At 28.9% G+C, this 14,469-nt stretch overlaps 1 protein-coding gene across 1 annotated transcript in view; it reads right to left on the bottom strand.

The window, feature by feature from the left end:
• Positions 1-14,469, bottom strand: part of LOC123305972 (muscle-specific protein 20-like) — a 67,042-nt gene that overhangs the window by 20,166 nt on the left and 32,407 nt on the right. The window lies entirely within an intron of this gene.

The following is a 14,469-nucleotide window of genomic DNA, read 5'->3' as shown; positions in this document are numbered from 1 at the left end:
TTTACTTAATATACAGGTGCAGATCCAAAACTCCCACCAGAAGGTGGAATTTTTTGGAAAATTAGAAAACTGTTTAACACATTAATAAAGTATCTATTTCTCTTATTTAAGAAAACTATTGCCCAAAAAAATTATATCTTTTAGCAAAGGACAAGAGTAATAACCCTGTTTGAATACAGGGTGGAGTCTAATACCTACTTTGGGCCTCTCTTTAATTTCTAAAAGATAATGCTATCTAAAATAGACATATGAAACCAAATTTTTTACCAGAGCAGAAGTAATTGAGAAAAAAGATGTGTGTGGTTTTGCTTTCAAGTAGAATAATAATTAAAAATTTTAGTGCTAATAGTAAAAAAAATTACTTTAAGAAACTCCTGATTTAATTATAACTTGAGTTTTTTTATTTTGTGTTTTGAATTGCATTCTATTTAAATTGCTGCTTTTTGCTGGCAAATTTGTTACGCTATTTAAAATTATTATTGAGAATGTTGAGCAGGAAACGCTTGAAAAAATCGACCGTCATTTATTTTGAATTAAAACAACACCCAGACTCTGATGTTGTCCGGAAGTTCGAAAATTGCTGTCAACCTTCCCCTCAAAACTTCTGCAATGGTAGAATAGCTTTGGTACAACAAGTTTTTTTTATATAGAAACTTATAGAATATTCGATATTAGGCTATTTATCTCTTATATTGTTATGCGGGCCAACGAAATAGACCAGAAATTCAATTCCTAGGAATATGATAAGTTTTCAAAGTTTCCACAAAAATTTGCCGCCCTTCAGTTCTGACCGGGCTAGGTATGCGTCTACTCTGGCTGCATGGTAAATAGGGGCATGACATCCTGTATCAGTGATCTTTAAACAGAGGTACTTAATGTGGCAATTTTTTTGTACTTTTTTATTAAAAAATTAGAGATACTTTCGAATGTGACCCATTATGATACATTATGGTTTTGAACCATGGATCACATATTGATAAAATATACTATAATCTAGTTTTATCGATAGTTGTTTTATATTCAAGGCTTTAGGAACTACACAGTGTGCAGGAATAACGGTGCTATAAGAGAAACTAATCCCATTGTTATATTTTAAAAAAATGACGTTAATTGAATTGTGATTCAACGTACAAGACTGTCCCATATATTAATTATTTAATTAGTTCAACATTGATATATAACATAGAAAACAATTAAATAAACAAAATCACCTTGCTATGCATTTCATGCATTTATAAACATATCAGTGGTCAATAACAACCTTTTTGATTTTTTGCCGCTATATATGAAGTAACGTACCAGGTGTCCCATTCTAAACAATCCAGCTGAAAATATCTTCAAGGATGAGTTTTTGAAAAAAATGTAAAACTTTGAAGAAGGACGTTTAAAAATCAGGTCATGTTCTGAGCATGATAAGATATAGGGAAAAATTTTGAATTTAAATTTAGAAAGTTATTCTTTATTTTTATAATTATGTATTAATTAATTATTATTTTTCAATGACTTTAGAAAGAAATTACTCAAGTAAAAGTTGTTTTATCCGAAGGAAAATATCTTATGGAGGCCTTAAATTTGATCTAGTTTTTTTCAAGGTCTTCGGAAAAATTGCATATGCCATTAAGAGTCCTTTGAAAATAGCGGAAAAGTTTAAATTAGAAATTTTTTCTGTATAAAATAACAGCAAACTTTAGTTAAAAATTTTTGTTCGTCAACTTTATAATCTTGGCGGAAATCGAATGCAAAAATTTATCGATATAAATACATAGTTTTCCATTTTCTTATAACGACAAAGATTTTAATTTAAAGTATTCTCTATTTCTTAAAATTGAACGTATCATCAATCATTTGGGATTAGACTGTTTTTTGCTTTCGATTCCGCTGTATTTACTAGGTTTGCGAAAAAGCATTTCCAAGTGTTGTTTGTTATTTTTGTTATTTTTAGCTAACAAAGAAATGTCTAAGAATACGCACCTGAGCTAATAAGGAATTATTACAAAAACATATTGTTCATATCACCAAAAATGATGATGAAACTATGTCTGGTTTTTGTTTTTAATTGGTATGGGTATTAATTACATTTTATATCTCATTTTACATCTAATTATGATTTTTATAGTTATTCTACTTATCAATTGAAAAATCGACGGCCTAAAAAAAGCTACCGCATCTTTATCAGCTTATAAAATGAGTAGGTAGTTGTATATATTAAAATGTAACACCTTGATAGTTTACAGTATAAGGCAAAAATGTGGACAAATTCGAAGACGTTGTAAAAAGTTACCTCAAAATTTTTTACAAATTATCTTCTTACCACCCTAAATACATACTGGAAACCACTAGGACGTGTTTTCCTTTCGTCTATCACGTTGTACTTGCCATTGATTCAGTCTAGCATCTCGGTTACACTTTGTAAGCGTTTTATCAAAGCAATATTAGAGTGCTAAAAGAGTGGATCCGACAAGAAGTGATTCAAATGCTACTTGGGATGCTTCATTTCAACAGAATTCATTTTCTTCAGTAGATAATTTTGAAAATTGATGGTATTCCTTTTTACAGCGCTTTCAAAATCTGACATATCTTTGGTTCACCGTGTATTTTTATTACCTAATTAAATCGTCAACAAAGTTAGCATAATACAAATTATAAAAACTAATTAATCAAAGTTTTTATTTATTTATTGTTAATAGAGAAGATTTTTATCTTTCAGAAGTTACTAAAACTCACTATACGCGAGTGACTAAAGTTTCCCGCACAATCGATGTAAAAAATTGTGATCTCAGCCAAATTTTCGAAATATTTGGAAAATATTGATTTTCGAAAAGCTGAACAAAGTTCCGCTTTTTTATGGTCTCAAAGGTCAAAACTTTTTTGTTTTCGAGTTATTTTACTTAAAAGATGAGAAAAACACATTGTAAAATATCAACTTTTAAGCGTTACAGCCATTGAAATTTTTGTTCTATTCTTCAAGAACTAGTATTGATTATTGGTGTTGTCATCGCGAAGTATGTGGCAGAAACCGAAACCGCTATAAGTTTTATTTAACAAAAAGTCGTCAAATTATCCCACGAAAAGTGAAATCAAACTGCCAAATTTCCTCAATAGCTTTTGCAACAATGATATATATTCGCTATCGATTAAATCGATATCGGTAAGTATTTGTTGCTCTCAAAGTTTCCAAATTTTTAGAAGGATGCCATTACGCATATATATTACAAAATACCCACTTATGTGATAATCAGCTAGTATCTCCCGAGGCATTCGATGGACGATCCATCGGTGCTCATCAAATGCCGAAAATCTGGTGTTGCCTTCTAAGACGAAAAGAGCGATTTTTTATTTTCTTTAAATTTATTGTTTTTATTAATTTATAACTTTATAAGGCATTTATCATAAAAGTTCACTTTCAATCGTTTGTTTTCATTTAGGTATAAAGCCAGCGTGCATTTTTTGGAATTATTTGCAACAAGTCAAAAATTTAGATAGTTTAACAATACAGAGCAAGGGCGATATTGAGGAACCCGTAGGCATGCAAATTTTTTACTTACCCGTCAGCTTAAAATAGATGAATATGGCTGCCCTACGAATTCTAAAGTGTTGGAGAACAAGCTTGACGCTTTGTGGACATGTGGAATTAAAACAAGAAAGAAACAAAATATATTCATGAAGAGCTTGGCTGGGAAATTAAAAATTTGTCAGGCCTGTAACTTCAAAAGTGCACCTTTCTCAATATCGCTCTTGCATGATCTGTGTTCTTAGAGTATCTAAGGACTATTTTCACACAAATTTTGATTAGCTGAAAATAAGTTCAAAAATAATACGCTAGCTTTATACCTAACAGGTGAGGCCTATTCGACCTTTTTGTTAATAATGAAAATGAATAATAATAAACATTATTAAATGTTTTTTTCTTTTTAATAAACATATACATAATTACCTACAATATTAAAGTATAAAATAATTACCTTGATAGTAAAACATAGATTTGTAAATCAAGTTCCATATTCTTTCGATACCTTGACATTTATGACATTAAAAAAAATCTGTTAGAAACTCCAACACAACCTCTATATACAAGCAGCTTTTTTACACACAAAAAATACCTAGGTAGTTCTTCGGAATATAATTTCTTTATTTTAAACTGTGCTTCAAATGTTGAATTTGCAAAAATGTAAGATTGAAAGACGGTGCAAGTCTAAAATTTGCAAGATTTTCAGTGATTTTCATGCATTGAGCACACATTCTTTAAATTTAAATTGAGAGCTTATATAAAAATCCATTTTCTCGCGAAAATATTTGAATAAATAGTAAAGAGAACATAAAGCGAGGTACAAAATGAAACTGTCATTTATTTTCCTATTTTATCTATTTTTTAATGTTGATGTTTTTTTATATATTTTTTAAATACTTTTTATGGCAATTAATGATATTTTATAGATTATTTCAAGGTACGCACGCTTACATTTTGAATTCTCAGAGTAATGGAAATTTTTTTGTATTAGGTATTCGCTTTTGAAAAAGATTTTTTCACACACATCAACACATGTCCATTTCGAAACAAATTACACATACCATCATGCATTGCTAATTACATTGTTGCCTGTATACGGTGGTAAAATCAAGCAGCCATTTTATCCCTTTATATGTTATAAATGTGAAAGTAAGGATGTTTGCTTGTTTGTTTGTTAGTTTATTATGCTCTCACTCAAAAATTAGCGGATGGTTTTTAATGAAACTGTATAACAATATAGCTCATACATAAGAATAACACATGAGCTATAAATTATAAAGATATAGATATTAAAAAAAATAAAAATAATTAAATTTAATCTGACATTTACTATTTTGAATTTTTACAGAAATCTTTAATTTATGGTTCTAAATGATTATCACAGATGAAGCAAAGCTTTGGTCATCATTTTGTAAAATATATATTCAATGAATTATGATTATTTAACAATTGAAAACTGTGCATATCTTTTAACTGCGTAAAACCATAACTTAACGTGTTATGAAAGGGGGATAAGTGAGATCAAGAGAGATGAAGGCTATGAAGCGGTGGTGTTTACTTTTAAACCCAGTGAAGCGGGCGGGTATCAAGCTAGTTATTATTATTATTTTTTTAATAAAACGATTTAATACTTTGTTGTACTTTTAACTTAATAAATTCCTGCATTACCACAGAATGAACTTTTGATCAAGGAACAAAAATCCTTGGACTTTAAAGGGAGAACAATACATACAATTATACTTGACTGTATCGCGCCGCCGTACTCTTACACAAAATCTATTGAAGATGATGTTTAAATTAAATCCAGGAATCATTTTTGGCTACATTTGGTTAAAAGAAGTTATTCAAATCTGAAAAAAGGAAATTTCAAAGGCAGGTCGTGTTTAAAACGGTGTAGGCATTAGTTAATTTTTTTCATACCTCAGATATTATATATAAGAACAGATCCACAGGGAAGGAAACTTTCCGGAAGTTTGTGAACTATAGCATCACAATTTTTAAGCACTTTGTAGTACACTGAATAGGGCACTATTTCTTTTTTATACATATAAAAACAAAAATCGATTTTTTTTTTCAAAAACAAGTTTTTCTTATGATGGTCAAAATAAAAGTTTTTATTTCGCTTTTAAACTGTCGACATTGATAAAATAAAATAAATGATTGAAATATATCTAAAGGCCATAAATTCAAGGCCAATATTATTTTATAATCTGTTTTTATTAAAATCGGTACATCAAACTTTCCGTTTACACTCATTTTTAGTACCAAGGTAAACCAAACCAAATTTTATAATTTATCTCACCCTACTTCCAGATTTCAATGTACAGAGTGGGGCAGAGAAGTATGTGATTTTAGAAACGCTGTAAAATAAAACCTCATCAATTTTTCCTAATTATTTGTTTACAATCATAAATTCAAAAGCAAAAGAACAAAATTGACAATATATGGTTCAAATTCTGCGGCACGTATTATTCATCAACCTTTATTTTTATGTAATTTAACAATTTAAGTTGTGAATGTGTGCAACTTTCTTAATTTAGTTAAAAATACAATTTGATAAAACAAATGAAATAATGTCTCTAATGATTTTTATGTATTTTAAGATGGTAGAAAAATTGATGGGTTTTGATTTTACAACGTTTTTAAAGTCGCACACTTCTCTGCTCCACCCTGTATGAAATACATAACACAAAAATAAGCTAAACAGCAACAAAAACACGCATGTACTTGTTAGAGAAAGTTGTACGATGGAATCTGGTTGTTCGTAGGAATGATTATTTAATTAGCCAAAAATATTAGAAATCGAAATTAATTTTGAATTACTTGCATAGACTCTAGGATTAAAAAGGCTTCGGATTACCTATTTTTTTGTAATATGGTTATCAGTTATAATTGGTTGCTATTGGGTATTGAGAAACCGGTTGTCCAACTTGAGGAGACATTCTTGAATTACCTCGCACATTAAGAGGGGTGGTGAGGGGATGTTTCTAAATCTTATGATGTCAAAAAATAAATTATTAAAAATTGGCAAATAAAAAAATTGTACCCGACTGTCAAGGAGTGGTTATGTTTTTCGCGCGTATCTTGTATGTATGTATGTATATTTGCTTGTAAATTCCTTTATTACTTCGTATCTTCCAAGCGGTTCAATGAATTTTAACATTTAAGGTATCATTATTTTTGTCTTAAAAATCCAAGTGTTCTTAGATAGGTTTATAAAAAAAACAAAACTAAATGGCGAATTTTGGAGCAAAATAGTAAAACGTTCATTAAAAAAATTAAACAAAACTTATCGAGTAGGGAAAAATAAAATAAATTATAAGTGATTTACAAAAATATATAAGTTATGTGTTTAAATTTAATTAGGAAGAATAAATTGATTTAAAAGTTTTAATAAAGTATAATAAGAAGGATTTTTTAGTGTTGACGGACTAAAAAGTCTAAAATAAAATAATTTAAAAAAATAAAAAACTCGGAAGGGAGGGTCTAGAAATCTTAAAAATAAAGTTACCCAAATTTTGGACAACCCCTAACCCATATAAGAGGAATTGACCTTATAAAATACTTTATTATTTGTCGGATATACAATAAGGTACAATATTGTCTAAAGTAAAAAAAAAATTTGCCGAAAAGTGAAGACACTTCAACGTCTAATTATAAATGGTGATGTGCATTTCTAAAGAAGCGATCAAAAAGGAATCACGGGTTGATAAAACTTGTTGCTTATACTTTTTAGACACACAAGTCAATATTAATGGATAATATTTCTTAAAATTTCCAAAAAATTAAATAATTTTTAGTAAAACTGAAAAGATCTATTCCCTTTAATTTCAAAGTTTTATTATTATTATTTTTTTAAATTGAAACGTTGCCAAATTTATGAACATACACAAAATAATTTTATAACATTCTAAGAATATGTATGACCTATTAAAACGAGAAAAACATTACAAAAAAAAAAAAAAAAACTCTTTCTGGAAACATCGAAATATAAATATTTTATAAAAATTTTATTTTAAAAGCGAAAAAAAATTAATGTATTAATCATGTTTTTAATAATTAAATATAATTTATAGATATTTATAGAAGTAAATTGGGCACTTATCATGTACCTAAATTAAATCAAATAGAGCTAAAGTAGGTTTTGTAAAAACGATTCAAGTGCAGATTTGCTCTTCTTGTTAGTATAATATACTAACTAATAATATTAATTAGACAACCACTCTGTATACACTGAGTTTTATATTAATACTATAACTTATGATTAATAGTCGCGGAAACGAAGCACTGAAGTTCAAAAATTTGAACAGTATGACGGATTTGAATTTTTTTTCTGCATTCGATTCGTTAGATCGTCAAGGAATTTTGTGATCAAAATTGATTTATAAGAAATGATTGCAGTTTGCAAAAATAATAAGCATTTTATAATTGCATTTTTAATTGACTGTAAATATACTAAATTCACAATTCGGTTAATAGTGATGAAAATGATTTCAAACTTGTTCTCCGTAGGTTTTTGGGTCGCCTTTTGAGGGGCGGGGGCTTACAATCTCTTCCGAAATATAATCCGATCAGAGCGTCTAATAAATAAAACATTTAGTCTCGTCCCGATGTATATTATAATATAATTATTTTAATGCATTTTCAAAGTATGATAGTTTTAACTTTGTAATATAAGTGAAAATAATAACAACAAATACATTGTTTGAACTAAACCTATACCTTTAGTCTTGTGAACTGAGCATATTTTGGGGGATGCGGTGGGGGCGGTCAGGTTTATATAATCGCACATACATAAATTATAATTTTAAATTAATGTTTGTCTGTTTTAAACAATAAAATGAAATATTAATTTTAAAGTTGGCGTTTTAGAATTAGATAGTTAAGCTGTATAAAAAAAAAACTGGTTCCATAAATATTATGAAAATAAATTTAAAACTATGCAATTTAAAAAAATTTGCAAAAAAAAAACTGCATTTGCATATGATATTTAAAATAATTTTATTAATAATTCAATTTTTTTTTGACAGAAGATAAGTAAATTGAGCACATTTTGCCTACATAAATTATTTGTAGTCTATAACTCTATATAGAAGGCAGCTCAGACAACAAACAAACAAATATTTACAAAATACAAGTATGTGGATATTTTAATAACCCCCGAACTAGAAAAGGGGTGTTATAAGTTTAACCGCCATGTGTGTGTCCGTGTGTTTGTCTGTCTGTGGTATCGTATCGACTGAACCGACGAACCGATTTTAATTTTTCATTTCAAAGGTAATTTAACGGAGAGTGTTCTTAGCTATGTTTCAAGCGCGAGCTTAGGTTTCCGTACCCGAAAAAACTAAAAATTGGAGATTCTTTTCGATTCAGTTTGGAAAAGGCATGACATATAAATAATTACTATGGAAAATAATGGTCAAATAAACCTGAAATACTTAGATAATTCAAAACAATAATTCAAAAGAACAAAGTCAACTCAAATATTTCAATTTCAATTAAAATATTTCCAAAACTTTGTCCCAAAAAATGATAGCTCTCTAAGTATCCTTTTCATCCCATTTAATTTCCTTGACCATCACTTTGATATTGATTTAAGAAGGAGTGTTATAAGTTTAAAGTGTTTATCTGTGCGTCCATGTGTTTCGTAGCCCCTAAACGGTCAAACCGACTTAATTGAAAATATTTTATAGATAAGTTTCCAAAAATCGGTTTACAAGGAATAAATCGCATTTGCCGGGGGTTTTTTTTAAATTTTGTAACTTTCACTTGTCATAGGTTATATTATATTGGTATATACCTCCGTTTTACGTTGATAATTTTATCTTCTCAATTAATAATTTATTATGCACTATTAACTATAATATTTTAATTTACATATGTTGTGAGGGTAGGAATCGAAACCGCTACCAACAAACTAAGCCGCTACCACTAGAGTTGGCATAATTTGTCACAAAAAACCTTGTTTCGAATTAAACATAACATAAGGTATAAAATAGGCCTAGAGCTTGTAGAACTAATACAACAATCAAAATATCCATGCCAGTGATTGTCAAGACCTGGTATTAAATGATAATTTGAGTGTGGCAACTAAATTTTCCACGCTCAATGAACTATTAGTTTATTTCATTCATGTTTCTAATTGTACTTTGGCATGCAATTGACGATAAAAGCACTCGTTACACAATATACACTAAAAAATTATAAATGGCAACCATGAACTTTGCAACCTATCATTATTTGATAGGAAAATTATAACGATTAAACAAAATATATAGTCTAGACTTTATTGCATAATCTCTTAAGAGTTTAGTTTTTGTTTGTGCTTTTTGCGGTTCAATTTCGCCACTCAATAAAATGCATCTTTATAATTAAACTATTTTCTTACTATTTTTTAGAGATGTGCCGGCTATAACTTTGGCCGACTAGTCGGACAAGCCCCTCGCGGTTTCGGATATATTCGGAAATTTCCATGACGCTTCGTTGAGAATCGAAGCGAATCCTGCGAGCATATCGGAACATGTATTGTTTACTTCGCAGTGTTTGCAATGTCCCAGTAATTACTCGTTTCGCAGGTAATTTGAGTACTTCCGGGTAATTCAGATATACATGATCGCTTTTATTTTTACAGATTTGCATATATTTTTTATCAATTTTAATACGCTTGAGCATAATTTTAACAGCTGTTTTCCAAAGAAAAAAATATCTTCAATAAATTATATTCATGCCTATAAAACATAACGGTATGGTTCAAAAATGTTTGATATTGATTTGCTTTAAAAAAGCAATTTTTTTGGCTTTTGCGTAAAATCTGATAATTTTTAAACGATGTTCGGTTAATCGTCCATTTAGGCATTGGCAATATTGTTACCTCGCATTGTTTCTTGATTTTTGCTTTTGCACGACTCAGTATGACTCAAAGCGGTGTTTTTGTGTAAAAGAATAAAGGTTGTGTAAAGGAAATACGAAGGGCTCACATATAGAGTTATTTGACCAATGGGACAATGTTTTCCGTAGAGTCAAGTGTAAACAATTCCAAATGTTAAGAAGCTGAATAGTCGGCTTTTTTTGCCGAATTATCCCCGACTACAAAAGTGGCCGGATAGTTGAATTTATACCGACTAGTCGGAACATTACACTATTTAAAAATTTATTTCTAAATATCTTAATTAAGTTGTATTGGCGCTACATTTATCAAAAAAATATTGTTTGAAATCCACCTTTAATGATGATAAATTGCCTATTATCTAATTAATGCATAATTAAAAATTAAGTAATAGATACTTAAAAACATATATTTTATAATTATAATTACATACAATCACTCTAATTTTATTTTTACTGCAGTATACAGTGTATAGATTTTTTTGACAATTGTTTCATTCCTAAAATCATAGCAAATGATTCCACCCAAACTTCGACTATCCCTTTGCATCTATTGCATATCGACAAATTGACCCTTTTAAAGATTTTGCCCACTAAAATTTCAATAAAATTTTTGGTCATAATTTCGATTTTCTGCAAAATACAGAATATAATAATACAGATCGAATAAAAATTCCGTCTCGTTAAAATATCAGTTGGGGTGGACATGAATTAAACCGTTGGTTAAATTGTGTCATTAAATTTTGGTATCACCTAGCTTCGCCTCGCTTTTGGAAATATTACCCTGGCCTCGTCTCACCTCGGCCGAGGTAGAATATTGACTAGTCTCGCCTCGGTCGAGGTAAAATTTTTACTAACTTGAACTTATTTTGCATGAATGTATGGTAAATAATATAGTAAACAATAAGTAAAAACAAACAACTGACTGAGTTAATTGTTGAAATACCATGTACGACAGTGTTGATTACGGAATCGTTTTTTGTGTCATGTAAGTAAAGAAAGATATCCACTCTTAGATAACCATACGGAACTGATATTCCCTTATAAAAAATACCATATAATTTGCGTCTGATTTACGCCCTCAAAGGTATTTGTGTATGCTTGTGTCATTACAGAAAGGCTATTGCATTAGTAGTCTTCCTTAGATGGATATAGAAGGTGGTCACTAAGTCTCCCAAATGTTAAGCTGGAATAATCAGTGGCGGATTTAGAGATTTGCCGCCCGTAGGCTATTCAATTTTTGCCGCCTCTAAATTTTGATATCTTAGTTCACAATCATATCAATTATCTATCAATAAAATTGCAACTTTATGATTTGTGCTCCATTATCCTCATTACATCAACTTTTCCCGTATGGTTAGTATCATCGAGAACTATGGTACCGTGTTAGATCCTTGATTATTTTTACAGCAAAGAATTATCAAAAAACAATATTTTATGCAAAAAATATCTCAAACATGTACCAATTTTAAAGTAAGTTAAGGTATGTGTTAAAACTATACAATACTTATGTAATAGGAATAAAGCTTACGCTTAAGGCATGATCATTTGGATTTTCCAAACTTTTTCTTACTACAAATAAAATAATTAACTGATAAAATGTATCCATTTTCTAATCCGCAAATTGTCTAACTTCATATTTAGTAGAGGGAATTTTTTTATTGTCATGTTGCAATCGTTCAAATATCAGTTATTCGATTGATTTAAACAAAAAGACTATACTTATTCTGAATCTCTATAAGATATCGAACTAGTTTTTTATTTAATTAAAATTAGTCAGTATTTTTTACGCATAAAGAAATAACTTTCTGGAATAGAATTTGACAATTTGCAAACTTGCTGCAGCAATCATGATTAGACCATCGATATTGTATCAAGATTGAATTGTGTAAGGAGATCTCATAATTATTAGGTACACGGAGAAAAAATTATAGTAATTATCAGTGAAGAAAATATGTAAAAATAACTAAATTTCGACTATAATATGGAATCGCTATTGCGATATTCTAAAAATTCATGATCATTACATTATAATCAAAAGCGTTTAGCAATTGTTTATGCAGAGATTTTGAGATATTTATTATTTAGCACTGTATATAGGACTATATTTCGGTTTTTGTTGAATATTTTAATTCCTCTATAATTTTTGAAATTCGTATTTTGTGTGTGTATTATAATTTTTTCTAAATTTTGTCAATCGAAATAAAAAATTTATGAACTAAATTTGCCGCCCCTTAAAATTTGCCGCCCTAGGCTCCAGCCTACTCAGCCTGCTGGTAAATCCGCCACTGGGAATAATACAATTAATCAGCGAAATGAATCTAACGATAAGAGCAGATTCTGATTCTGAAAGTCCGTACATTGTCATATCAATTAGTGAAGTGCGAGACTTTCACACCATATAGTGATTTTGTTATATTTTGAATGGCAATGAAAAAAAATTAATAGAATTACAAAATATTACATAAAAATTACATTTAGTAGAGACATTTATATTTTTATTTAAACAAACAACATTTATTGATTAATAATAATCAGTAGCACTGAGTTAATTATTAATCAAAGCTAATAAACTTTACTAGCATGTCGCATGCGCTCACATGAATCACAATGTCAAACTACTAATACTAGAAATTTAGGTTAAAATGTAAATTTTTTTGATGCCTAAAAATATTAAATTTTTATTTTGTTAACTAAGTTTGTTCTTTTCAATTCATTTTATGAGTATAAATAAGGGGTCTAAATAATCAAAATTACTCAATTCTCATCTCCCTGATACTTCAATGTGAGAGCCCACCTGGAGCTGCCTAATCAAAATGTCAATAAATTTGGAGATTTTTCGTTCTTTTTTTAGTCTTTATAAATTGACCTTGAGCGCTTTTGTCGTATGGGGGCCCTCCTGTCAAAAAAATGCCAAGATATACTAATTATGTAGTTATTTCTATTTTTTTTTTTTTTTTAATTGGCAAATCATTGATATTATTACAGCTTATCCTGATCCTATCCTAATTGAAATTTTGTTAGGACGATGGAATATATCAAACTAACAATAACTGCCAACCCATAGGTATATGCTCATGATTTTGAGCCATAAATTAAAGATTTCTATAAAAATTTAAAATAGTAAATGTCACAATTCATAGCCACCTTTTCTGATATACTCAATGAATTATGACTACTTTACAATTTAAACTTTACAGCGTAAAACAATCCCTTCAAGTGTTATGGAAGATGGATAAGTGAGATCAAAAGAGGTCTAGGCTATAAAGAGGTGGTTTTTACTTTTAAGCCCTGGGGGCGGGTATCAAGCTAGTTTATATATAAAATAAAGAAAATTTTTTTATAAAGGATTAATTTAAAAAACAAAATTAAAAACGGCAAAAATTGGGTGATTATTCTTGGAAAACCGGAGATCACTGTAATAAGAGAGAAGAAAAGAGCTAGATACTATATAAAAAGATAATTTTTCATAAAGCTAAAATCTTTCAATTTAATGGAAAAGTTTATGGGCCACAAATTGTGGTACACAATCATCCCTTCTATATTCACAATCAACCCATAAAATTGTTAAAAAACTTTCTTTTAGGAAATTTCAAACAACTTTGATTTAAAAACAATTTCACGAGATCTTTTGTTGACAGCAACTGCACTATATAGTTTATCTTACAACATGATTTCCTTACACATTTTGTTTGTTTTAGAAGTATTGGAAAAATTTTAATAATTCTAGATTTCCATGTTGAAATGTCTCCAAAGGCGATAAAGAGCATTCCAGAAATCTAATCACCAAGAACAAATTAAAAAAAATAACATAATTATATATGCCCGTAAAAAAAAAACTTAGCATAATAAAAAATAATTACCGTCTCTAAGATATAACAAGTGATTAAGGATTAATTATTATGTAAATTAGGCTCTCTTTAATTTTATAGAAAATAATAATAATAAATAAAATAATAATAAAACTTTTTAACAGAAAATATAACGGACTATGTAAAGAAATTCAAAAATGCAAGAAAAGTAGAGAATGATATTCATGTGAATTTGTTTCCAATTAGGAATAACAGTTTTTAGTG

The sequence above is a fragment of the Chrysoperla carnea genome, chromosome 1 (genome assembly GCF_905475395.1).
Source record: "Chrysoperla carnea chromosome 1, inChrCarn1.1, whole genome shotgun sequence".
Lineage (NCBI taxonomy): Eukaryota > Metazoa > Arthropoda > Insecta > Neuroptera > Chrysopidae > Chrysoperla > Chrysoperla carnea.
This window is presented reverse-complemented; position numbering and strand designations above follow the sequence as displayed.